The sequence below is a fragment of the Balaenoptera musculus genome, chromosome 20, assembly GCF_009873245.2.
Source record: "Balaenoptera musculus isolate JJ_BM4_2016_0621 chromosome 20, mBalMus1.pri.v3, whole genome shotgun sequence".
NCBI lineage: Eukaryota > Metazoa > Chordata > Mammalia > Artiodactyla > Balaenopteridae > Balaenoptera > Balaenoptera musculus.
Genome location: NC_045804.1, coordinates 1,950,920 through 1,978,691, shown reverse-complemented (window position 1 = coordinate 1,978,691; position 27,772 = coordinate 1,950,920). Strand labels below are relative to the sequence as shown.

Genomic DNA, 27,772 nt, shown 5'->3' with positions numbered 1-27,772 from the left:
AGCATAGACAACATCAGAAAAGCCAGATTAGGCCTGTAAGAGGGGAATGTAGGGGGGAAGATTCTTCTCCCACCTACGCCCCCACGGGACATTCGCCAAGGATGGGTGGAATGGGAGATTAAAGGCACAGCCTCAGTCGTATATATACGATTTCACCCTTGTCAGTACAAAGAAAGGCTAATTAAACTGAACCCTAAGCTGGCAAGCAGGAGAGGGAATTCGATAGCACTGAGCAGGCCCGGTCGCGTTCTGAGAAGAAAACACTGCGGTCGGATAAATCTGAGTTTGGTTTCAGGCTCTGCCATCTCCGGTAATTGACTTAATCCCCATGAGCCTCAGTTTCCTCAATCATAAAGGATGAGCAGGGCTGTGCTAAAATGAAGCAATAAAGATAATAACGGCACACACGTCTATGGCACTTGCTGTGTTCCTGGCCGTGTTCTAAGTGCTTCACTCATAATAATTAATTGAATCTTCATAATAAACTCTAGCATCAGTATTATTATGATGTTATTGTCATGGAAGGAAAATGAGGCCTGGAGCAGTTAAGTGACTACTATGTTTCATACCTAGGCAGTGAGCGTAATCACTGCCCTTTGCAGCGCTGTATGTATAGAAAGTGCCCAGCACAGGGCGGGATACAATAGATAAATATTGTTTGCATCCCGGCTGCTCTCCCCTTCCTCAGGAGCTACCCACACCACTAGGTTAAGACTGAGTTGCACTGTGTCCCATTCTCAGTGTTACCTTCCTAAGAGAGTCAAGACGCTTAGAATAGGGAAACCAGCAAGCTGGTGACATTGAGCCTGTGCTTTGAGCGGCAGCTGACTCTGTGCTGAGGCCTGGCTCTGTGTCCCCATTCAGCTGCATTCAGGCGCCACTCCAGCCACGGGCCGTCGTTTCCTGTGTCCGTCGCACTCAACCTTGTTCTAGCTGCCAAATCCTCCTAGGCCGGGGCTTTGAAAGACAAAAAGGGAAATGTGCAGCAGATAGTTGAGCCTGGGGAGAGTTCACTGAGACAGCTGCTGCGAAAAGCCAAACAGCCTCGGTGGTTTCCCAATGCTGCGAATGCTGTTTCAGTGCAGCCGGCTGTGCCGCTGCGAGAATTTCAACTCATCAAATTCATTTCAGAAATGACAGTGGTTCCACCCTAGTTTGTGTGGTTTCCCCTTCTCCAGAGGCCTTCTGCCCTGGATTCCAAGGTCTGTCAGCCCTTTTTTTTTTTTTTCTTTTTTTTTTTTAATCTGTGTCCTTGGAAAAGCTCCACAAAATGAGTTTCTACGGTAGTGGTGTTGTAAGTAAATTTTTCTCTTCAAAACAGAATTCCTTGATTGCTGTTACAATGTTTGTGAAACAAACAACAGCAAACAATTTTAAAAGCAAAATAAACATCATTTATGCTTTTAGTAAGCAGAAGTTGAACTAAGAAAGCCAGTGTACAGAAATAGAGACACAGATGTAGAGAACAAACATATGGACACCAAGGGGGGAAGGGGGTGGTGGTGGGATGAATTGGGAGATCGGGATTGACATGGATACACTAATATGTATAAAATAGATAACTAATGAGAAATTGCCATATAGCACGGGAACTCCACTTCGCTGTACAGTAGAAACTAACACGACGTTGTAAAACAACTATACCCCAATAAAAAAAATTTTAAAAAAGAAAGCCAGTGTATAAAAGGAAGGAATATTTTGGCATGCCATTTCTTAGTGTTTCTTATGTTTCAAGTTTCCATTGGGTGAGGCCAGATGCACGTAGTTCAGGTTTCCAAGGAGTAGTTTTCAGACTGTCACCACCTATTTGTGCTGAGTATATATGCTTCCTGTGGAACCCAAGGTTGTGGTTTCAAAGATAACCTAATTCCAGCAAGCGTTCCAATGCCAAAAGTCTTTCTGCTTTTCTCACTGGCAAATGTCCAGGGGGGAGCTGACGCTGCAGCCTTGACTCTGAAGAGGGTCTGGAGGCCCAAATGCTTCCTCTGGGAACCTCAATCTTTTCTCTTAAGGCGTTTACAAAGGGTAATGTGCCTTACTTACAGACTACTGTTCTAAAGGTGAATCACGTCTAAAAAATACCTTCTCAACGACATCCAGACTAGTATTTGACCGAAAACTGGGTACCAGGGCCTAGCTAAGTTGACTCGTAAAAATTAATCATCACAAGCACGAGTCAAGTCTAGCCCAGATATTTGCATGAATCTCTTCTAAATATTCTTCTCCCAGATATGGCTCTCCTATGCCTTTGCTAGTTTTAACTCATGCTAACCCGAAATCAGTAGTTCACAGATTTAGGACTTTAAAAAAAAATAGTGATGATAAGCAACCAGAATTTACTGTATAACACAGGGACTTCTATTTGATATCTTATAATAACCTATAATGGAATATAATTTTTAAAAAACAACTGAATCACTCTGCTGTACACCTGAACACAACATCGTAAATCAAATATACTTCAGTAAAAAAAATTTTAGTCATGGTCTCCTCAGAGAAGCTCATGAAAACAAGGGCTTTCTTTCTCCCCAGAAAATATGCCAAGCATATACACATATGACATTTATCGTCTGATTTCAGTGGGTCCACAGATACCGACGCTCATCCATGCCTGGACGTCAGGTTCAGAAGCCTTAAAAGGTATTTCCTGAGCATACACAGGGCAGGCCCTAGATGCCTGGGATGCAGAGAAGGTGAGGGATGAGCTATGGCCCCGCCCTCGAAAGCAAGGAGTACGACTGCTGTATCATACGGTACGAGTATGTTTACTTTTGTAAGAAACCTCCAAACTGTCTCCCAAAGTGGCTGTACCGTTTCGCATCCCCACCAGCAGTGAAGGAGCGTTCCCGTTGCTCCACATCTTCATTAGCATTTGGTGTTGTCAGCGTTTTGGATTTTAGGCGTTCTATCAGGTATGTAGTGGTATGTCGTTGCTGTTTTAACTTGCAGTTCCCTAATATCCTATGATGTTCAGCTTCACTTTGTATGTTTATTTGCCATCTGTGTATCTTCTTTGATGAGGTGCCCGTGAAGATCTCGTGCCCATTTTCGAATTGGGTTGTTTGTTTTCTCATTGTTGACTTTTAAGAGTTCTCTGTGTATTTTGAATAAAGTTCATATAATTTTCACGTCACATTCTTTTGCTTTCTTTCGACAATTTTAAAATGTAAAAATTATTTGTAGCTTGTGAGCTGTACAAAAACATATCGTGGGCCAGAGTCAACCCACAGGTCATAGTTTGGCAAGCCCTGCCTTAGAAGTTTGGGTTTTCTTCTTAGAGCCACTGGGGACAATACATACAATGGTCGCATGCGGGGAAGAGACATGGTCAAGTACACACTTTATCACTCTGCCTCTAGTGAAGCGAGGGCAGGCCCAGGGTGTATGAAGGAGCTTGGAGCAAAGACACCTGCTGAAGTTTGTTGCCAGAATCAGGTGAGGGGTGGGAATGGCTTAAACTAATAAAATTTTGATGCAAGTGAGTAGAGCTGGGCCTATTCCAGAAATACTAAAGAACTAGGAGAGACGGAACCTAGGGATTGTTGTGGAGCATCAGGAGGAGGGGAGACTCAAGGATGACCCCTAGGTTTCTGTCTTAGCCAATGAATAATGCTGCTGCCCTTCACTGAGTCAGAGAAGCAGGGAGGAGCAGCGGGGGTGGGCGGGGTGAGGGGCCGTGAGTCATCCACGAGGGGCTGTCAGTTGTGTGCTGGTTGGAAGCTCAGGAGACAGTTAAGGGCTTTGAAATCATCAGCTTATTAATTTCAAAGCCATGGGCGTGAATGACATCCTTCCCGGTAGCAGGTGTTGAGAGAGAAGCAAAGGGAAGAAGGAAGATGGCATGAGGAAGACCGAGAACAAGAAGATAAAGGGAAGAAGCGATGTTAGAAAGCAGGCAGCAAACCAGGAGAGCATGGGGGTCGCAGAAGCTGAGGGGGGCAAGTGTTTCGAGAAGAAGACAGATGCTGCAAAGACACAGAATAAGAAGTGAAGAGTCAGGGCGATTCACAGCACCGGGAACCAAGATGACGCTTCTGACCTGCAATCAAGGGGGAAAGGATGCTCAGAGCTGTTTTTCCACGTGGGCTCCTTTGCATGACCAGTCAGCAAGAGATGAGAGGATAGATAATCATGAGGCTATTGTGCTGATTAAAGCCGTTGGAAACTTGTATCCCTCGAAAGGCAGAGGGAAAATACACAGAATGTCAAGACTGCATTGTTTCTATCAACTGCTTTCCTACTCACATCCCGTGGAGGGAATCCTGGATGGTGTTCTCACCCAACCACTTCTACACTGTGATTTCAGGTGTTGTCCCCAACTGGCACATTGCCGGAACCTGGTTCTCCTGCCTTCCCAGAAGTCCTGTGAGTCACCCAATATACGTTCAATAAATTCCTTTTCTACTTATGTCATCAAGGGTTTGTTTCTTTGCTTACATAAAAGAGCTCTGAGTGATATGTCCCTTATCCTGTCCTGGAAAATAACAGTATAAAAATCTCCAGACTCTTGTTGGATAATTAGGAAATGACCTATTCGTTAATGTGCAGTCTTCATGTCAACCAAGAGGAAAAAAAACAAACAAACCACTGGACGGTGACTGTGGTCACCCAGTCAAAAGTCACAACTGCGTGGAGAGTCCAGGCTGGCTGGCCACACTTTGGTCAACCCTTGATCCACCCATTCCTGAAGGTGGCAGCCAGAGAAGCGAGCGCCGATCAGGGGCCATCACTGAACAACTCTTCACTCTACAGTGCAGGGGCCATCTCCACTGTAGAGGATGGACACGAAAAGATTCTCCTCTCTAAGCTGGAGAAAAGCATGAACAATTTTTCAGCGCCTACACTGAGAAACCCTGTGTGTCTTTTCCACTTTGAAATAAACATTCTACCCTCTTAATCGTGGTTATGGGTGAGCTTTACTAAGCAGCTCTCATGGCTGGCCCTTCTGGACTGAATCCTGGCTTGCTTCCCCAGCCCTGCCTGCTCTTCGATTTGGATTCCAGGATGGAAATCGGTGCCCCATGTCTGAATGTTTTCTTATCCCTTCTTGCTGAATTGGTCATATATCCTCAACCATCTCCGTCCTCTCTCTCCTGCCCCCATAACATCCCTGCCCCCTGCACTGAGTTTGGGATTCTGGATTTGCAGCTAGCTGGCCTCCAGGCCCATGTTCTTACAGACCCATCTTATCCTCCTATCCCCTTGATATAGTCTGAGTTCCTGTCCTGGCATTCCCTCGTTCTTCCCTATTTTTCTACCACCCAGCTCTCTTTGGCCCTAGTTCGGAGTATAAGGGGTTAGCATTTTATGCAAAGCACAAATTCCTGAAGACTGATCCTGAGGAAGGCTGGTGGGTGTTGTCGGGCACCAACTAAACTGGCACCACCAAGTGGCAATAGTATAAACAGAGCTTAGGATTCGCTCCAGCTTTGAAATTATGCGGCTGGAACTTTAGGTCATTTTATTTAGGTTTGCATCAAACTAACGCATATATTTTTGTCTCTACTATGCTTTGCCTTGACCACTCATTCAATGACAGTTTAATGTGAACCTACTCTGCCAGGAACTGTGATCGTCCTTACAAGGGTCCCAAACATGGTCCCTGGTCTCTAGGGGGAGAGACAGAAAAATACACACGGGTGAGGGAGGACAGAGAGTAAGCAGGGAGGGCTTCCCAGAGGAGGTGGCATCTAAACTGAGATAAGAAGAATAAGGAAGAGCTGGTGACGAGCGGAGATAGAACACTTTTCAGGCAGAGGAAACGTGTACAAAACACCCAGAGGTGAGAGGGAACCAGCTGGAGGGCATTTGGGAAACGGCAAGTAATTTAGGATGCGTGGATCCAGAAACTGTGGGGGGGACCCAGTAAAAGATGAGTCTGAGCAGTTCACAACAATAAGGCCGACACACACAGAGGACGTACTTTGTGCCCCAGACCGTTCTCGTGTTCTACACAGGCTGACTCAGCCGATCCTCATCACAACTTTCTGGGGTGGGTAGTACTATTGTTATTCCCACTTTACAGATGAGGAGGCTGAGGCAGGAGAAGTTAAGGAACTTGCCCGAGTTGTATGTATAGCAGGAAAGGTAGAGCTGGGGTGTGAGCCAGGACGTTGAGTCAAGCTAATGCACCGGGGCTTTCACCTGAGTCCTTCAGGGAGGGGAGGGACACGATCAGGGTGTCCCTATAGGAAGAGTATACGATGCCCTCCTGTTCCCTGGTGCCAACAACGAGGCTGAAACCAAGGATGTTTGGGAGTTAACCCTCAAAGAAGATGCCAGCAGACATCAGAGCCAGCCCAGGAAGCAAGGGGGCAGTAGCACGCGACAGTTTTGGGGTCAATTGCCAGGTTTCTAAGAACGGAGTGGCGATCTGCCCGGATGGCAGCCAAGGCTTCAGGGGATTGACCGGGCTGGCTCATGGCTATTTCTTCAAGGCAGAAAACAGCCAGCAGCTGCTTGAGTCTGACTGCCCGGGGGCCTGACACCAACTTATCTTTTCCAGCTTAACTTTCTGAATTCACCTTCTGTCCTCATCCAACTAGGACCTACTCTGTTATTTATACCCAGACACATTCATGAAACGATTGAAAGAGCATCGCGACAAATAAGCACATAACAAAATTATGTTAGAACATGAATAAGAACAAATATTAAGATCAGAAAAAAACCCATAATGAAGGGCAGAAATCAGGCTGGGTTGGGGGAGAGTGACGATGAAACACAAATATTCAAGCTGTAAGATTCTCCTACTGCTGCTATTGTCAAGTTCAAGTTTGACGCTAAGCTTCCAGTCAAAGTGAAAGGGAGACAAGGTCATTTACATGGCTGTTATTGATAGAAAAGAGGAAGTGCACCCATCTGTCGAGAAACTTCTGTGGCCTTGGCTAGCGAAGTTCTGACATGGGTTTTCCAACGGCCCTGCCCTCCAGGTCCTTAGCGTCCTCTGCTTTCCCAAGGCCACGCGCTGATGTAGGTCATTGCCTACAAGCACATAGCTATCCGTCAAAATCCTGCCCAAATGTCAAAGCTCAGCTTAAGGAGTTTGGCACCATGAAGTTGCCTCTTTCCTCCCTGGGCAGATGTTCTTCCCTCCTGTATTTCCCTGCCTTGTTTTCCCTTATTTCATAGCACTCAGTACATTCCACGTTATAATTCAATGTGTACATGTCTCATCTTACTGAGGTGGCTTTGTGGTTAGGGTGACAACTTCACAGTCAACCTACCTGGGTTCTACCTTTGACGCTGACAAGCCATGTAACCTTAAGCAGATCACTCCCTTTTCCTTAGCTTCAGTTTTCTCATCTGTAAAATGGGCATTAGAAGAACATCGTCCTTGTTCTCTTAGTAGGGCTCCTGGCACCTGAATTATTGGCATCTTCATCCCCATTATTGTCTCCTCTTCTCCCAGCGCTGAGCCGTCCAATGCAGTAGCCACAGGTGACTCTTTAAACTGAAATCAATTATAATTAAAATAAAGTGTAAAAGTCAGTTCTTCACTGGCACTAGCCTCATGTCAAGTGCCACAGGTGGCTGGTGGCCACCATATTGGACAACGACAGATATAGAACATTTCCATTGTCACGAAAGTTATATTGGATGACACGGGTCTAGAGCAAGGATTGGCTTCTTTCTTTTTTCTGTAAAGGGTCAGACAGTCATTATTTTAGACTTTGCAGTCATATGGTCTCTGCTGCAACTACTCAACTCTGCCAATGTAACATCAAAACAGCTACAGATAATGCATAAATGAACGGGCATGGCTACGTTTCAGAAAACGTTATTTATGGATGCTTAAACTGGAATCTCTATGGTTTTCACATTTCACAGAATATTACTCAGATTTTTTCAACCACTTAAAAAGGGGGAAATCACTCTTAGCCTGTGAGCTATTCAAAAAGGATAGACCGTAGTTTGCTGACCCTTGCTCTAGCATGTAAGCTCCTTCTGGACAAATCTCCCATCTTTTATTTATTTTATTTATAGGTCCATATCCTGGAATACCTATTCGTGGGTGTCTCTTATGCAGCAGGCTCCTGTTCTACATTGGAGGAGAGTCACGCAGAAGTCACAGCCTCTGTAATGCAAGAGCTCACAGACTGTAGTCAGCAGAATAATGGCCCCCAAAGATGTCCACCTGCTACCCCCCAGAATCTATGATATTTTATATCACATGGCAAAGGGGAGTCAAGGTTCCACACGGAGTTAAGGTTGCAGGTGACCTTAGGATAGGGAGACTATCCTGGATTATCTGAGTGGTCCCCATGTAGTCACAAGGGTCCTTAAATACAGAAGAGGAAGGCAGAGGAGCCGGTGTCAGAGAGATGCAACGTGAGAAAGACTAGACCAGCCATTGCCGGCTTTGAAGATGGAGAAGACTCCGAGTCAAGGAACGTGGGTAACTTCTAGACAACGTGAAATGCAAGAAACAAATCCTTCCCTGGAGCCTCCAGAAAGGAAGGGAGCCCTACCAACACCTTGATTTCAGCCTGGTGAGACCCACTCAGGACTTCTGACTTCCAGGACTCCAGATAAGTTTGCAGCGTCTTAAGACACTAAGTTTGTGGTAATTTGATACAGCAGCAACAGGCACTGATACACAGACCAACGGAAGAGAAGGACCTGGGAACAGATGTGATGTGTAGACGAGCACCACCAGAGCGGGTACAACGTACAACATTAGCACGAGCAGTCCAGGCAGATGGAAAACAGGAGAAAAGAGGCCCAGCATGCAAGTGGAATCGTCTGGCTTTGTCCTTCTGAAACTGGCTTATTTCACGCAGCATGTAAAATGCCACTGCTAGGAGGAATCTAAACTGTCAAACTCACAGAAGCAGAGACTAGAACGGGGAGGGCTGGGGGAGGGGCACGCGGGGAGATGTCCTTCAGTGTGTAGAAAGGGTCCGTTATGCAAGACAAGTAAGTTCTTATGAAACAAAACATTGTCAATCAACTCTACTCCAATATAAAATAAAAATTTTTTTTAAAAGATGAGTAAATTCTAGAGATCTACTGTACAGCCTTGTGTCTAGTGTTAAAATATTATGCACCTAAAAATTTGTTAAGAAGGTAGATCTCATGTTAAGCTTTCTTACCACACACGCACATATATTAAACATGTCATTTTTTTTTAATATCAATTAGACGTCAATAAAGCTGTTGTTAAAAAAAAAAAAAAAAAAGAGGCCCAGCATGGACAAAAGCACGGAGAGTGAAGACCATAGCGGGTTCAAGAACCTATAAGAAGTCCGAGATTAGCAGAGAGCTCAGTAGGAGGGGAAGGGAGAGAGGAGGGGAAACGTAGGTGGAGCCAGACGTGGGAGGACCTCAGCCCTGCTGACAAGCCTTTCTTTGTCGTCTGGAATTCTACTTATTGATCACCACCGAACGAATTAACCCAGCACTTAAAGCAACAATCGCAGTGTGGTATCTCCTGATTTTGTGGATCAGGAATTTTGGCAGAATTCGGTTCGGTGATTCTTCTGCTCCGTGTGGTGTCCACTGAGGTCACTGGGTGGTGTTGAGCCAGAGGATGGGCTGGCCTGAAGGATTCAGATGGCCTTGCTCACAGGACGGACGTCTCAAGATGCCAGACTTCTTCCATGAGGGCCCAGAGCTCCCAGAGAGAGAGAGTATCCCGAGAGAGCCAGGCAAAATCTGCGTGGCTTTTGATGACCTAACCCGGAAGTCCCAGAACTTATTCCTGCCACATGCTCTTGGTCAAACACAAGACTTCAGCCAGCCCGGTTCCAAAGGGAAGGGCGCTGAAGCCAATCTCTCAATGGAAGGTGTGTCAAAGCTCCTGGGCCATCTTTAATCTGCCACATCTAGAAACAGGGAGCTGGTAAAGGGCTTTTTTTTTTCTTTTTTGGACTATGCGGGGTTTTAAAAAACATTTTTAGTGTGGAAAAATACAAAAAAGAACATTAGAAATCACCCGCAACCCCACTACCCAGAAACGATACCATTGGGAAGAATTACCTTTTAAAATTTTTGACGCTTCGCCTTTTCAGACTCTCCATTTATTTTTTTACTTTTCCACTGAAGGACTTTAAATAGGAAAGAGACAGTATTAAATTTGCATGTTGAAATGTTACTTTGGCTTCAGTGTGGGAAGAGTCTGGCAGGGAGACAAATTGGGCTGCTATTGACGTAATGGAGGCTATGACCCCCCAGGCTTGGCTGCAGAAAGCAGGGGAGGGGCAAGGGGAGGGCCCACTGATTCCAGGAGCTTCTCCCCACTTCGTCTTTGGGTATAGACAATATAACTTTTAAAAATGCTATACAAAGTGCTTTGCAAATGCAACTTCAGGACAAGCCCAATCCAGGAACAGCCTGGAAAAAGAGCCATATGAAAGTTTATTTCTCACTCACACTACAAATCTACCAGGTGGCCCGAAATATGGTTCCATATTATCTTCACACCAGATCTCAGTTTTTAAAAGTGGCCTCTTTCTAGAACATCCTGGCAGCGGGACAGAAGCATTAGCTCCTAAAGCTTCTGTAGAGGAAAGACCCATATCAGTTCCTCTTGCGTTTCACTGGTCAAAGCAGATCTCGGGCCAGTGAGTTTGGAAATGGGGCAGAGAAGACTCACAGCGGCCTGCACGGCCCTCTGATCTCAGCCCTTCTACTTTCCCGCCTGCACACCCTCCGGCCACATCGTCGTCCTTGCTGCTGTTCAAACGAGGCAGAGCCACCTCGGTGCTGCCGTTCGGTCCACCTGAAAGGCTGAGTTACCCCCCCAGCCTCAGGGCTCGAGCCCCACCTCCTTCAGGTCTGTGCTCAAATGCCAGCTGACTGTCCTATTCCAAATGCAACCTTCCACCCACCTCCAACACGAAGCCTATCCTACACACAATTACTCCATATTTACCACCGTATGACTTATTATATATATTTTGCTGGTTTGTTTAGTCTCTCCCCCTTCTTCTCTCTCACACACACAGAAACGTAAGTCTCACAAGAGCCAAGTTTTTGCTTTGATCCCTGTTGTGTCTCCAATACTTAGAATAGCATCTGGTACACAAAAAGTGCTAAAAATATCTTTGAAAGAGTGTGATGAATGAATGACTACTAGAAAGATGATTAGCTCAGGAGAAAGTCAGAAAACGTTGACTAAATTACAACCACATGCCTCTCACTACATAGCAGAGTGTCTGGCTAAATAACTATTCACTAACTCATCTGGTTGACCTTCATTTGAAAACCTTAGATGGTAAAAGTGTACCTGCAGGTAAAATGTATTTCCCAGCCATCGAATTACAGGTAGCTTTAGTTGTCTGTGTTTTTTGGATTTTTTATTAATAGCACAATATTTGGAACTCTCGCTATGTGCCTGGCACATATGTGTGAACATGAAAGTCTGGTGAAATCCATATTGACGTCAGCTCTGGGCTGTAACTAGCCTGAGTACAACACCCATTAACACCTGGGTAACCGGGGTGGACCAGGTGAGTGACTTCTGCAAGTTGACACAGCTCGTAATAATGGGCCAGATTTCTAACTCAAGCTTCATTCTGGAGCAACAAGCCACACCGTGCTGTTGCTTTCCATGGTGAGCATAATTTATCCTTAGAATATGAGAGGGAGGGGAACTCTTATTTAAAAGAAGAAGAAAGAAAAAGAGAAGGAGGAAGAGGAGAAAGGGAAGAGGGGAGAAGAAGGGGGAAGGAAGGGAGGAGAGAGGAAGAGGAAGAGAGAGAGGAAAACAGAGAAGAAGCATCTCCTTAAAATCAAGAGCGTGCATCTCCTGACATCATAGCAGACTACAGCCCAGTGACCTTCACAGGACAGTCCCCTGGAAAGCCACTGACGCTCTCAAGACTCCATACTCATGAAGACATTTCAAAACCTCGAGGGGTCTTCTCTGCCAGTCCCACGTCAGCCCTGACGAATGTGAAATTGATTGCAAAGTTGGCTGTTTCCTGAGGAGAATCTTTTCTCTCCCGCTGATCAATCAGCTGTTCACTGAATCACTAAATATGTCAGACTTGATCACGGAGCTTCAAGAGTGTTTCCTGAGAATCAATGAACACAATTTTTGTGAATGAAGCTCTTCCGTCTTTGCAAGAAGAATCAGAAGGTTTCTTCCTTTATCCCCACAACCTCTCATCTCCAAAAAAATGTGGATGCAAAGTGAAGTCTCTCCTTCTGTGGTTCAGGCATTATCACCATTTTACAAACACAGAGAGGAAAAAGTGGGGGAGTTGAAAAGGCCCTATATTCAGAGTAAAAGATCAAAGGGTCAAAACAACAAGTGGTCACTAAAAAAGAAATATTTTTAGAAGGCTTAACTCACTAGAAGTAACAGATGTCTTCTCCCTTTTACTCTTCCCTCCCTCTTTCACAAAGCAAACCCACTGCTGTATTAATACAACATAATCCACGGACATGCAGTCGCTCTGAGATCTACGATGATATCCTGGTGCAGACAGCAATAGCTGGTTTAAGAGGTCACCCGGCATCCAACTCTTTGTGGAAATGAAGCTGGTCATGGTCTCCCACTCTCCTTCTCTGTTGAGCTTACCTTTGCCTCTAGACAAATAGTACTGTGTGCATAAGCTACTGCTCGTCTCAGGATTTCTCCATGACGATTTGGTGGGTAAAATAATCTAATCAGCAGAAAGGCAGCCCATCATCTGTCCATGAATCCAGCAAATCATAAAAGTTCAGGCTGCTCTTTGAGTCCTTGGCAAAACAGATGTATCTGTGATGTCTTAATATATTTCAGCAGTCTCTTACAAACTAGACCACTGATTTGTTAGTGCTTTGCTGCATTCTGGTGAAGGACACTATTCTCTTTTTTTAAAATTTATTTTATTGAGGTAGAGTTGATTTACAATGTTGGGTTAACTTCTGCTGGACAGCCAAGTGATTCACTTATAATATACATATGTCCTTTTTCATATTCTTTTCCATTATGGTTTATCTCAGGATATTGAATCTAGTTTCCTGTGCTCTACGGTAGAACCTTGTTGTTTATCCATCCTATATATAATAGTTTGCATCTGCTAATCCCAACTCCAAATCCATCCCTCCCCCACCCCCTCTCCCCCTTGGCAACCACAAGTCTGTTCTCTATTGGAGGACACTATTCTGATGATCAGCCCTTTCTATCTAAGTTGATGAGCTTCTAAAACTGACCCAAGTAGAGCATCCTCAACCTGATAAAGCGCAATGCTGAAAAACCTATAGCTGGCACATAGTAAATGCTCAATAAATACCAACCATTATTATTTTCATATGTAAATTTTCAATTGTATGCAGTCAAAGCTGTTAGTCTCTTTCACTATGGCTTCATCCTGCGAATGGCCACTCATTTTTCAAAATTCAACTTAAACATCTCCTTGAAGACCTCTCCTCTGCTCCCCTGGCAGTCTATGCCTCCCCACTGGAGCACATGGCCCATGCCACACTGCCAGGACCTATTTCCTCGACCATCTCCGGCTCTCTCCACTCATTTAGAAACTACTTAAAGGTAGAGCTTCTCTCCCATTTTGTACCTCGGCACCTAGAGCAGCACCCAGCACACTGAGCACTCAATACACCTCGGTCTCCTTTCCCTTAATCTTCACGATTCAGCTTAAGTTCCACCCCCTCCAAAAAGTTTTCTTTGTCAACTCAAGCTTCTATCGTCTTTTTATCCCCCAGCTGCATTGAGGTATGATTGACAAATTTAAAAATTGCATGTTTTTAAGTTGTACAATGTGATGTTTTGCTGTAAGTATGCCTTATATAATGATTAAACAATCAAGCTAATTAACACAGCCATCACTAATATAGTGACCGTGTGTGTGTGTGTGTGTGTGTGTGTGTGTGTGTGTGTGTGTGGTGACGCTGGGTTTTTTTTGGTTTTTTTAAATTTATTTTTTGGCTGCATTGGGTCTTTGTTACTGCGCGCGGGTTTTCTCTAGTTGAGGTGAGAGGGGGCTACTCTTTGTTGTGGTGCGTGGGCTTCTCAATGCGGTGGCTTCTCTTGTTGCGGAGCACGGGCTCTAGGTGTGCAGGCTCAGTAGTTGTGGCGCGTGGGCTTAGTTGCTCCACAGCATGTGGGATCTTCCCGGACTAGGGCTTGAACCCGTGTCCCCTGCATTGGCAGGCGGATTCTTAACCCCTGAGGTTTTAGGTATTCTTGTCATCTTTGTATCACCAGTGCCTGGCACATATTAGGCACATGAATAAATGAATGAATGGCTGGATGGATGAGTAACAATCAAGATGGAAGATTATGATAAAAGGGAAAATTTCTGATTATCATCACCCGGAAATTTTGGATCCCATATAACAACGTTTTTAACATATGACTAAGTTCTCAATAAGGACAGCGAAACCTCAGGAGCCAAAACATGACACAGGCAAACATGGCAAATAAAAAGTACAAACAAAAAGAGCAGACCTGGAAGGGGGCGAGCTGATGCTATGAGTGGTAGGGTGAGACAGGCTACTAGAGCTGGTAAACAGCAGGCTTGGATTGCATAGCCTACACAGAAACAGGAGGTGAAGCCTCAGACCTACATGAGGCAGGGAACTGAAACTAAGACCCCTGCATGAAAGCGAGGTCTTTGAAGGTCTACCCGCCCTGTAAAAGGGAGAAAAACTATCCATTAGCTCAGAAAGGCAAAGCTTGTCTTCCTCTGAGTTCTGGGTAAAATGGAAAATTTCCCCTGAAACCTCCAGCCTCAAGTGGATTTGGGCCTCAAATGTATAGTAGCGGGGTTGTCTGGGAACTCTTGAACTGATCAATTAACCTTTTAAATAGTCCCAGAATAATGTTTTCTGTGGGGTGAAGTGGTGCAGCCACTCTGGGAAAGAGTGTGGAGTTTCCTCAAAAAACTAAAACTAGAACTGCCCTGTGATCCAGCAGTTCCACTTCTGAGTATTTACCCAAAGGAAATGAGAACACTAACTTGAAGAGATATCTGCACCCCCATGGTCATTGCAGCATTATTTACAATAGCCAAGACATGGAAGCAACCTAAGAATCTATCCACGGATAGGTGGATAAAGAAAATAAGGAATATTAACAGAGAAAGACAAATACTGTATGATATCACTTATGTGTGGAATCTAAAAAAATGCAACAAACTAGTGAGTATAACAAAAAAGAAACAGACTCACAGATATAGAGAACAAACTAGTGGTTACCAGTGGGGAGATTGAAGGGGGGGGGCGGCAATATAGGGATAGGGGATAAAGAGGTACAAACTATTAGGTATAAAATAAGCTATAAGAATATATTGTACAACACAGGGAATAGAGCCAATATTTTATAATAACTAGAAATGGAGTATAACCTTTAAAAATTGTGAAACACTATATTGTGCACCTGTAACTTATATAATATTACTGTACATCAACTATACTTCAATTTAAATTTTTTTTAAAAAAGGAAACTAAGGAATATCATTCAACCATAAAAAAGAAGAAAATCTTTCCATTTGCAACAACATGGATGGACCTTGAAGGCATTATGCTGAGTGAAAAAAGTCAGACAGAAAAAGATAAATGCTGTATGATGCCACTATATGTGGAATCTAAAAAAAACAAAAACAAAAAACTCATCGATACAGAGCCCAGATTGGTGGTTGCCCAGCCAGGCAAAATGGATGGAGGGAATCAAGAGGAACAAACGTCCAGTTATAAGATAAACGCGGAGTGTACTGTACAACATGGCCATTGTAGTTAACAGCGCTCTAGTGTACATCTGGAAGTTGCTAAGAAAGTAGGTCCTAAAAGTTCTCATCACACACAGAAGAAATTTTGTGACTCTGTGTGGTGACGGATGTTCACTAGACCTATTGTGGTGATCATTTTGTAATATGTACAAATATCAAATCATGCTGTATACTTGAAACTAATATAATGTGGATATGGACCTAGAGATGATCATACTAAGTGAAGTAAGTTAGAAAGAGAAAGACAAATACCATATGATATCACTCATATGTGGGATCTAAAGTATGACACAAATGAACGTATCTGCAAAACAGAAACAGACTTACAGACAGAGAGAACAGACTTGTGGTTGCCAAGGGGGAGGGGGTTGGGGGAGGGATGGAGTGGGAGCTTGGGATTAGCAGATGCTAAACTATTATATAGAGGATGGAGGAACAACAAGGTCCTACTGTAGAGCACAGGGAACTATATTCAGTATCCTGGGATAAACCATAATGGAAAAGAATATGAAAAAGGATGTACATATATATATCAGTATATAGTGTGTGTGTGTGTGTGTGTGTGTGTGTGTGTATAAATGAGTCACTTTGCTGTACAGCAGAAATTAACACAACATTGTAAATCAACTATACGTCGATAAAAAAATAAAATAAATAAAAATATATAGTGTTATATATCAATTACATCGCAATAAAAAAAAGAGGTATACCTAAAAATGACACTAAAAAGTTGAAAGCCAAAAATGGGAAAAAGGTATATTAGGTAAATACTAGTCAAAAAAAACTAATACAGCTCTATTAATACTGGAGAAAAATACAGTAGTTAAGACAAAAAGATAGTATTAGAAATAGAGATATATTACATAATGATAAAAGAGCAAGAAAAAGAGAAGAGGTAATAATTCTGTACTGGTACATCCCTAACCACATGGCCTGAAAATGTATGAAGCTGCGTGACAAAGGCATGAAGGACCTGCAGATCAGTTTAACAAGAAGCATGACAGATCCACATGGAGAAAACTAGAAACACCCCTGAAGGACCCCACAGCAGCTTTGAACAAATGGAAAGCATCTCATTGTTCTGCAACATCACAGCAGTGTTGATGACCCCTAAATAAATTTCTAAATTTAACTAATAAAAACCACAAAGTTTTATAGTTTTGTTTTATGTTTTGATTTTGTTTTGCAGAAGTAGACAAACTAATTCTAAGGCTCATTTGGAAAAATTAACAATAGTCTAGCAAATAATGAGGGGGGACTGCCCCTCCAGATATTAATTTATTACCAAGCACGGCCCATCAATACCCACACACACAAACACACACAAACACACACAAACACACACAAACACACACATCAGGGGCTCAGAATAGAAAAATATCAAAATAGACTCCAACACATAGAAATTTCACTTACAATAAAGACAGCATTTCAAATAGATGAGGGGAAAATGAACTACCCAATAAATAATGTTGAGACAATTGGCCAGTCATCCAGAAAAACTTAAGATGCTCATGCCTTTGATATGCTCTTATCATAGAAATGCTTTCGCCAGATACACACAGGAATGATATGGGTGCAAGAATATTCATTAGAAACACTACAAATAGCCGTTAATGGGAGATAGTTAAATAATACATATAAGATATAAGACATATAATAATGTATATAATGTATAAAGATATATATTTTTCTCACAATGGAAAAAGCAGCCATTCAAAAGATGAGGCAAATATGGTGAGATTTTTTCACTGAACATCTCTAAAGGATTAAAAACAAGGTAGAGGGACTTCCCTGGTGGCGCAGTGGTTAAGACTCCACGCTCGCAATGCAGGGGGCCTGGGTTCGATCCCTGGTCAGGGAACTAGATCCCACATGCATGCTGCAACTGAGAGTTCGCATGCCACAACTAAGGAGCCCGCGAGCCTCAACTAAGACCCGGTGCAACCAAATAAATAAATAAAATAGAATAAAATAAATATTAAAAAATAAAATGTTTTTAAAAAGTAATAAAAAATAAATAAAAAATATAAACAAGGTAGAGAAAAGAGAACCATCTATACTGTAAGTGGTAATGACTATGTTAGACATGGAGAAAGGCAGACAGACAGGCAATCTCTGGAAGGAGTCTCAAGAAATGGGTGACACTGGATGCCCCCAGGGAGAGAGACTGGGGTTCTACGTGTCTTTCTGTACTTTCAAATTATAAGCCATGTGCATATATTATCTATTCTCCCCCAAAAATCTCTCTTATAATCAAGAAGGGAGAAAACAGACACTTCTACTTTCCCCAATGTGACAGACTAGATGTCCACAAGTCCTTTGGGTGACAAATACCGGGTAATGCTAAATAGAATGTGATGACAATTTATAGCCATAGCAAGTGATTTTTTAACATCCTGTCTCCTAGTATTTGTCGGATCAAGCAACCCAAAATATTAGCAAGAAAATACAAGGTTTGAGCAATTTCAAAGATTGATCTGATGAACATATGGAGAGATCTCTGGACCCAACAATTAGTGCACTCAGATTATTTTTAAATGCTATAAAACATTTACCAGAATTGACCAGGCCACACACACAGACACACACACACACACACACACACACACACGCAGACACACACACACACACACACAGATGCATTAAGCTAGAAGAAAACCAAGCGACCCCCAAATAAACATGACATCATCATGTTCTCTGTAAAATTTGAAATCCACTTTAAAGATAGCAACAACAACAAATAAAAACTTGACATGCTTAGAAATTTTTCAGTATTCCTAAAATATATATATATATACATATATAAATACTAAAAAAGTAAAATTTTTAACATTCCTTTAAATATTTATGTACATATGTACACACACATGCATATATATGACCATAATGGAAATTAGAACATGTTTTGACACGAGCAGGATGACAGGAATATGTATTGAAATGGCTGGTCTGAAGCTAAAGCAGAATTTAGAGGAGGTGTTTCATGCTATGCGCATCTTTCTGTTGCCTGTTTTATTTGTTCAGCATTATGTTTCTTGAGGCTTTATTGACCGATGAAGATTATCTCATTTATCCAACTGCTACGCAGAGACACAGGGCATGCAGGCCTGACTCCTAGGAAATTCTTGCCATGTTTATACCGTAAGTATGCTATTTGTTGGAAGTTTTTGGTAGATACTTTCTATTAGGTTAAGGAAATTCCCTTCTATTCCTAGCTAGCTGAGAATTCGTATCCTGAATGAATTGGAATTTATCAATCGACCAGAAGATCTATCGAGAGGATTATGTTCCCCTACTTTGTCCGTTAATATGTTAAAGTTGCATTGAGTGTATTCACTGGTCTCTGAATGTGAAACCATCCTTTCATTATAGAAATAAATCCAACCTACAAAAACAAATCCAAAACAATCGACACATGGCACCAAGAACATACGTATCGATAATTACCTTAAATGTAAATGGATTAAACGCTCCAACCAAAAGACACAGATAGACTGGCTGAATGGTTACAAAAACAAGACCCGTATATGGCCCACTTCTGGTCTAGGGACACATACAGACTGATAGTGAGGGCAAGGAAAAAGATACTCCATGAAAATGGAAATCAATAGAAATAAATCTGACTTGGATTTTGTAACTTTTTTAAAAAGACACTTTAAATGTTTTATTTATTTATTTATTTAAGCAAATAGGAAAACTCAGGGGGTTTGATTTTGCATGTCGGTGTTCTTCGGTCTTTATTTGAGGAGCTAGCGGAGAGGCCTTGATGGGGAACTGCTATGAGAGGAAGCACCTGACGCCCTGCTGCAGCTGCCCCTGATTCACGCGACCATGGGCTACCCTGCCTGCCTGCCTGCCTGGTGCCAGCCTTCTCGCCGTGCCTGACATCAGGCAGCCGGAGACCATGCAGCCCCTGGGGTGCCGCTGTCCAGAGCAGCCGGCCCTTGACTCTTCCTGTATGCACACACGGAACGTCCAGCGCAGGAATTAACCTTCTGGTGGCATCCTCTTCATTCGTTAGCAAACACACCTTATCTTTTTAAAAAACATCACCAAAATGACAGATGACTCCTTACCTTTCCAAAAACTTAGCCCCAGGAAAAAGCAGACTTGATCTGACAGTGCTCTACAGTTGGCAATTTTTCAGGCTTACCATTTTTTAGCTGAATTGAAGATGCTGGACTATAGATAGCTACGTCTAATATAAAAAGAGTACTATAAAAATGTAACCATTCAAGGTGTTGGAAAGACTAGCAAGAATCAAAATATTACCAATGAGCAACCAAGTACTGAGATTGTAAGTCACCGCGCATTTCTTGCTTAAAGAGTTCCTTTTCTTGTTAACGAGTTTTTTTATTGAACAATTAAGATATGCCCATGTTTAAAAAGCCAAACAAAAATTTAAAAACTTTTTTAATTAAAAAAAAAACCGAACAGTGGCAAATCCTACAAATAAAAGAGTAAACTCCCTTTCACTCCATTCCTCCTAATCTCCAAGGCTTTGGGAATGGGAAGCAATCTGGAAATCACCCCCTCTTTCCAGAAATCAACAACGCATATCCAAGAGAGATAGGCCAACTGATGGGTAAATTTATGTTATAGATCAGCACCTAGATCAATACTTCTATCTCTTCATGTTAAGCATGTCTGAGTATGTCTGAATTTAAGTTTAAATGTAAATTTGCACAGTAACGATTTCAATGTTTCATCTGATGTCTCCTGTAACTTATGGGGATCACACAAGCAACTGAAACTTGCATCCACAGAATAAGCCTTCTCAAAGTTAAAAATTATATTTACAGTCAGGCATTTGCCAAGAGCAACTGACATCACTTTCAATTATGTCAGTTAAAAATGAAGTTACTAAAAGTATAACATTTGATGACTTAATAAATCAATGTGCAGAAAAGTGAGCCAGAAAATCCTAATGATCAATCAAGATATCACATTAGCAAATTATTGCGTTAGATAAAATTATGACCCCAGAATGGTACTTTTTGCTATTTGTAAGTTACATTGCTACTCATGTAGCTTTCTTATCCCCATTATGATTTATAACTAATAAAACATTTTTAAAGGAAAGAGCTTTATAGTTTAGTGCCTTTAACCGTACTTTCTCTTGCTTTTGGAACAAAGGACCCTGCATTTCCATTTTGCACTGGGTCCTGAAAATTAGGTCACTGGCCCTGGTTGGAAGCTTGGTTGTGTTGGGAAGACTCTCAGGACCATCCCTGTGTGTCTGAGCAGAGACAGCGGGAATGTTCTTGGGAATTTGGCCTGGGTCCCCTAGAAGATGGGAGAGAAAGATGGAGGCATACAGAGCCTACTGCCTGCTTCTTACCAGCAGGGTGAGTGGAGGGAGGGTAGCGGTGGGGAAGTCTTTACACCAGCCGTGTCAAGGTGAGGACTGGTGAGCTCCCGGAGTAACGGAGGCTGGAGGAGTTGTCAAGACAGAAGCCATCTCTTCTTTTTCTAATTTAATTTTTATTTTATATTATAGTTGATGCACAATGTTGTGTTAGTTTCAGGTGTACAGCACAGTGAATCAGTTACACATATACACATGTCCACTCTTTTTTAGATTCTTTTCCCATATCGGTTACTACAGAGTATTGAGTAGAGTTCCCTGTGCTGTACAGTAGATCCTTGTTGATGATCTATTTTATATATAGTCGTGTGTATGGGATAAGAAAGGCAGAAGCCACTTGAAGGGCTCCACCTGCCACCTGACCGTGCAACAGAATAGAGAGGCTGTGGATGGGTGCTGAGGGAAGAAGCCAAGGAGGAGAGCCATGGGAGGTCTGCTAAAGAGCACATCACCCAGATCAGGAAGGAGGTAGTGTGGGGGTCCCGTGAGAGGCCCTCTGAGTAACCACAGATGGGGCCCTTGAGAGAGACAGGCTTCTGGAGGCATTTGGAGATGCTGCCCTAATGGGCGAGGGTTGCGGGGTGGGGGAAACCTACAGGGATGTCTCTGATGCAGACTTCACCCCAGTCCCCTAATCTCTCCTGGTCCCAACTCAGAAAAAGATGGAGATGGAGTGGGAAGGAGGAGGTGGGGAAGGAGAAAAAGCAGAGATGGTGGTTTTGAACTGGCTGTGAGAGGGACACTTTGTACACTCTGGAAGGACCTGAAAAGTTACGGATCTGCCCATACAATACCTCGAGGTGTGCACATGGAGGAGAAAGGGACTAGAATCACAGAAAAATAAGCCGTCTCCTGTTGGTCCTCTCGTTGAGTTCATGGAAGACACCGGTGACTTGTGCACGTTAAGACACACATTTTTAAAATAGAAACAGACCTTGCGCTACCTTATTTTTTCATAGAACATTTCTCAGAGATGGTTCCCTATCAGTACCCATAGAGGTGCCTTCTTCCTTCTAACGACTGCATCATGGTCCATCTATCCACAGACCACAGTGAATGTAACCTGTCTTCTATCGATGGATATTTTGTTGCTCTTCAGTCTTGCTGTAGATGTATTACTTTTCAGATGAGAGAAAAAAAGCATCGACTTCTTTTTAGTTACACATCATTGAAAGAGAAAGAAAAAACTGTATTTTAAAAATTCTTTGATTCATTTATACAGTGAACTCTTCATTGCTTCGGTGTTTTTTCTCCCCATGTGATGGTAATCTAGTATTTGATGGTAAAAAACTAAATGCTTTTGGAGTACCAGAGTCAGCACTCCGTCACTCATTAGCTTGGTGACCTCAGACACATTGTTTACATTTTCTGAGCTTTCCTTTCTTTGTCTATAAAATGAGGTTAGTAATTCCTACATGGAAGTGTTGTTATAAAGGGTAGAGACAGTCTTTGGAGAATATGGACCATGCAGCAAAGGCTCATGCTTTTATAATTGATGTTTCTGTTTCTGTGTGAATGAGTCAGAGTGCAATAAACATTGACCTTTGGTTCGCTTTTCCATCATTCATCCCTCACTATGCATCCTGGCTGCCCTTGGCAATGATACATTTTTGAGGAATACAAGCAGTTTAATACTAACCTAAGCCACGGATGTTGAAGAGGAAGATACAATGTTTAAAGGTGATGCAGTTCAAAGGCAAAGAAAAGTATATTCCTCTCCATTAATACTGTTCATTTGTTCTCAAAATGTGCTTCAAGGATCCCTGGGGCCACTCAAGAATCTCTTGAGGCACCTGTGAACTCAAAACTATTTTCAGAATAATACCAAGGAATGACTCACCTTTTTCACTCTTGTTCTCTCATAAGTGCACAGTGGGGTTTGCTGAAGGCTACACGATATGTGATGTCACCACATGCTGAATGCAGAAGTAGCTATGAGAATCCAGCTGTCCTCTATTAAGCCAAACATTAAAGAGATTTGTAAAAATGTAGAACAAAGCCTCTCTTCCCCATTTTTTGTTTGTTTTGGAAACAGAAAAAATATGATATTAATGTCAATATATGATGGGTTTATTATTTTTTAATGAATGAGTTAATAAATATTTTGAATTCTTCTCAGTTTTCATTTCTATTGCACCAAATAATGATAGATATAACCCACACAAACAATAGCCCTTTGGAGCCCTCAATAATTGTTGAATGTCAAGGGAATCCAAAAATTTTGAGAGCCACTAATATAGTTAATTGACATTTGTTCATAATACCAATTAAATTTGGACAATATCATTGTTTAAGAGAGACAAAAAAAGACACTGATGATGAGTTAATGGAAAGCTTAACTTTAATTTATAAATTTATAAATTTAATTAAGTTTTATATGATTTTAAAATTATTGCTTCTGTAAGTCAGTCATTCAGCAAATATTTCACGAGCTCCTACTATGTGGTCAAGCATTGCTCTAGATGCTGGGAGAAGACCCTGCTCTCATGGAGCTTACCTTCTAGATGGAGCAGATAGACAGTAAACAGGTAAACAAATAAACAAACAAGATAATTTCAGGTTGTGATAACTGCTTTGAAAGAAATACACAGGCTAATGTGATAAGAATCCCTGGGGGGTGTAAGGCATTGGGCTATGTGTTCATGAGAAATTTCAGACCTGGGTCAAGAAGATCTCAAAATCTATACTATGTTCATGGATTGGGAGAATAGGAGAATGGAAATGAACAGCCTACCATGCAAATAGTCCGTGCATAAAAGGGTGCAAAGTAAATGACTGCTGTCCTTGGTGTGTGACAAATCTCTTTTTAAAAAACACCTCTCCCACCATTCCCTGGGAGTTGCTGAAGCAGGATTCTTTCAAGAGCTCGTCAGGAATGCCATCGGAGTGCATGTTGACATGCAGAGAATTCCAGAGAGCGAGGTCAGACCAGGGTCAACTGTAGATAGAGGCTGACTTAAACCGGCAAGTGTGGGAGCAGATCCCCGGGGAGAGACCAGAAAGGGAAGAAATGAGGACCTAGGAAATTGCCACTTTCAATATTTTAAGATACATCTTATCCACTTGATGTCTTTCCTAAAGGCTCTTAAATAGCTTCTGGAACCAAACTTCCATAAGAAATTAGAACCCCACCAAAGGATGTTTCTGGTGTCAGAGAAATCATGAAACGTCTAAATCACACTCACTTCAGATATGCAGCCGTGAAAACTCTCAGTCGTGTTTTTGGAAGACACACCAGCTTTTTATTCCCTGCGTGTATTTGCAATCAATAAGGAAAATAGGCGATCCTGTGCGGCACTTAGTTTCAGCCAAGGTGCATTTGACAGTTCACATTTCCATTTATAACAGAGGTTCTCACTCATCAGCAATGTGTGACTTAGAGCTGCCCTGACCGGCTCAGCACGCAAGCCAGCCTCCCTCCTGATAGTGTAACTAAAATTAAAGGAATACTCCAAACATCAAACCAGGACATTTCATTCCAGTTCTTCACCAACTGACACATGTTCCATTACACGTTACCTGTTCTCATGGCTTCAGCCACTACGTCTTCGCCAATGATCTGGTTCTCTCTCTCTCTTTCTCCCTCTCCCTCTCTCTCTCTCTCTCTCTCTCTCTCTCCATCCCATATTTCTACCCTATGCCCTGGATACAGGTAGCAGCTACCTCTAAGACGTTCCTTCTTTGATGTCACGCAGCATCTTTACAGTCAAAGGAACCAAAGGCTCTGGTTCCCAAAGCGATTTGTCCTCCTATATCAGCTGTGATTGGCACTACTTTCCACCCTAACAAGAAACCTACAGAGCAGAGATCCCCGGGCTGAACCAAAGCTGGGATGCAACCATACCCCAGCTTATCTGAGGAGTGCGTCCCAGCATATCTGGAGAATCAGTGGTGCATCAAGAGGATTTACCTGGAGAATAAAAGATCAGAATGGAAAGAACAGGCCAGAGGTGGCAGCGCAGGATCTGCTTCAGATATTGGTCCCTTGACTTGGCCCCGTGGATTCACATTTGAATTTACATGTTGCACCTAAACGACTTTCTATATGACACAAAGCTTTGTTGCCCAGAGTGTGACCCAGAATAGATATGGGAAACTTGAGAATATAGCGCAGCTTTGGCTCAGCTGGGGGATCCAGCACTACTTGGACGTCCCAGGTGTTTGCAATTGTGCAGACATGGCACAAAACTTCAGTGTTTTTCACATCCATGGGGCCTGCTACAGTAATTTAAAAGAAAACAAAAACGGAGAATAACAAGTGTTGGCAAGGACGTGGAGAAATTGGAGCCCTCGTACATTGTTATGGACTGTCAAATGGTTCCACATCTGTGGAAAATAGTTTGGCAGTTCCTCCAAATTTTAAACATAGAATTATCATATAACCCAGCAACTCCACTCCTAGGTCTATACCCAAGAGAATTCAGAACAGGTACTCAAATAATTACATGTACACACATAGTCAGTGTAGCACTATTCACAATAGCCAAGAGGTGGAAACAACTCAAGTGTCCATCAGTTGATGAGTGGATGAACAAATTGTGGTATATACATTCAATGGAATATCATTCAGCCATTAAAAGAAATGAAATACTGTACATGCTCCAACATGGATGAACCTTGAAAGTATTATGCTCAGTGAAAGAGGTCAGACACAGAAGGTCACATATGGTAGGACCCCCATTTATGTGAAATATTCAGAATTGGTAATTCCATAGAAACAGAAAACAGGCTGGCAATGGCCAGGAGATGGGGGCAGGGAGGATAGGAAGTAACTGCTTAGTGGGTCCAGAGTTCTCTTTTGGAGCAGTGGAATGTTCCGGAACTGGATACAGGGGATGGTTGCACAGTAATGTGAATGTACTAAATGCCACTGAAATGTTCACTTTAAAAAGGTTAATTTTGGAGCTTCCAGGTTGGTGAACACGTTGAGGTGCTGGGAGCGTAGCGTGTGGAAAGGGCAGGGGAGCTCTGAGCCCCTTCCCACATCCCTCTCCTGAAGCATCTCTTCCATCTGCCTGTTCCTGAGTTACATCCTTTCCTAATAAATGGGTGATCTAACTCTTATGGCCCACTATATTTCTGATTAGATTGAAGTAATATGATGACGTAATTGAGAAGAAACAGTGAACACCTTCATTTTTTAGACAGGACAACACGGATCAGAAATTCTCTGTGAATTCTGGGGGAAAAGTAGCTGCTATCTATGCCTCACAATGAGATGTTTCCCTCAGCCCAGAAGAGTGAGTCCATGTTCTGAGCAACCTTGGTTGTAATGTTACCATCAATGAAAATATCACTCCAGGCCACGACTTTTTCTTGGTAATTATTTTTTTTATTGGAGTATAGTTGATTTACAATATTGTATTAGTTTCAGGCGTACAGCAAAGTGATTCAGTAATACATACATACATATATATATATCTATCCTGTTTCAGATTCTTTTCCATTATAGGTTATTACAAAATGTTGAGTATAGTTCCCTGTGCTATACAGTAGATCCTTATTAGTTATCTGTTTTATATGTAGTAGTGTGTACATGTCAATCCCAATCTCCTAATTTATCCCCTCCCTTCCTTCCCCTTTGGTAACGTTAAGTTTGTTTTCCATGTCTGTTGGGAGGGGGCGCTACTTTATATCTGGAATAGAAATGGAGAGGATGGCATTTGTGTATTTGAAGGAAGGAAACTTGGAAAATGCCTTTGTTCTTTATAATCAATTTATTATCTTGTTTGTAGAAAGGCTTCCCAGGTATTAAGATTACCAGCAACGTGGAGTACCTGAACAGCAGGATATTATGAAGAAACTGAAGGAGATTGCATTCCCAAGGACAGATGAATTGAAAAGGGACCTTTTAAAGAAATATAACATGGAATATCAAGAATATTTGCAAAGCAGAACAAACATACAGCTGAAATTTTCAAAAAAACTGACACCTCTGAGATTGACAGAGACAGAAAGGAAGCAAACTGCTCAGATGCGCCAGCAGAAGCTCGAATGGGAGCAGTTTCTGGTTTTTGAAGATCAACTCAAGAAGCAAGAATTAGCCCGCGGTTACAAGGGGAGCCAGGAATGGCACCCCCAAGCCCCCCGACCCCGACCCCGCTCTGTGAGAGCAGAGTCACGAGCAGATTCATGGGACTGCTTTGTCCTGCTTTCGCCCACCCCAGAACAATTCCTTGCTGAATGTATCTGCAGATCAGCCCGATAAAAGTGATGCGATCAATTACACTAGTCAGTTTCCTCCCCTAAACAGGGACTTAAAGCAGCTGCTTATCTGAGTGCTGCACAGCATTCAGCGGTTGAAGGGCTGTGATGTGCAGTTTTATCACGAGATCTTGGCCACACATTCTGCAGCTGGCAGATCTAATGCAGCAAGAGGAATGGAAACCTGTGGAAACTGACACAAGATGAATTTACTGTTATCCATGTGGTCATGCCGAAGCAGTCTGCGGGACCAGACTATTGAGACACGGAGAAAGTGGAAGAATTTTTCCATGTTTAGGGTCAACAGGATGGATCCAGACACATTTGACCCAAACTGCAGTCTTGTCCCGCCCTGGTCGCCAGAGGCTGTTGACATTTGATTGTTCACCAAAGCATAAAGACAGTGACACCTTCAGGCTCACCAGAGCGGCCAGCTGCTTGGGGTTTCTGCTTGTAAAAAGAAGGGTTTTCACCCACCAAGGGCCCGAGGCTGTCCCGTCCCTGCAAACATGTTTGGTAA

At 42.6% G+C, this 27,772-nt stretch overlaps 1 pseudogene; it reads left to right on the top strand.

Annotated features, from left to right (window-relative positions):
* The first annotated feature begins 2,700 nt into the window (after window positions 1-2,700).
* Window positions 2,701-27,772, top strand: LOC118886604 (annotated as a pseudogene).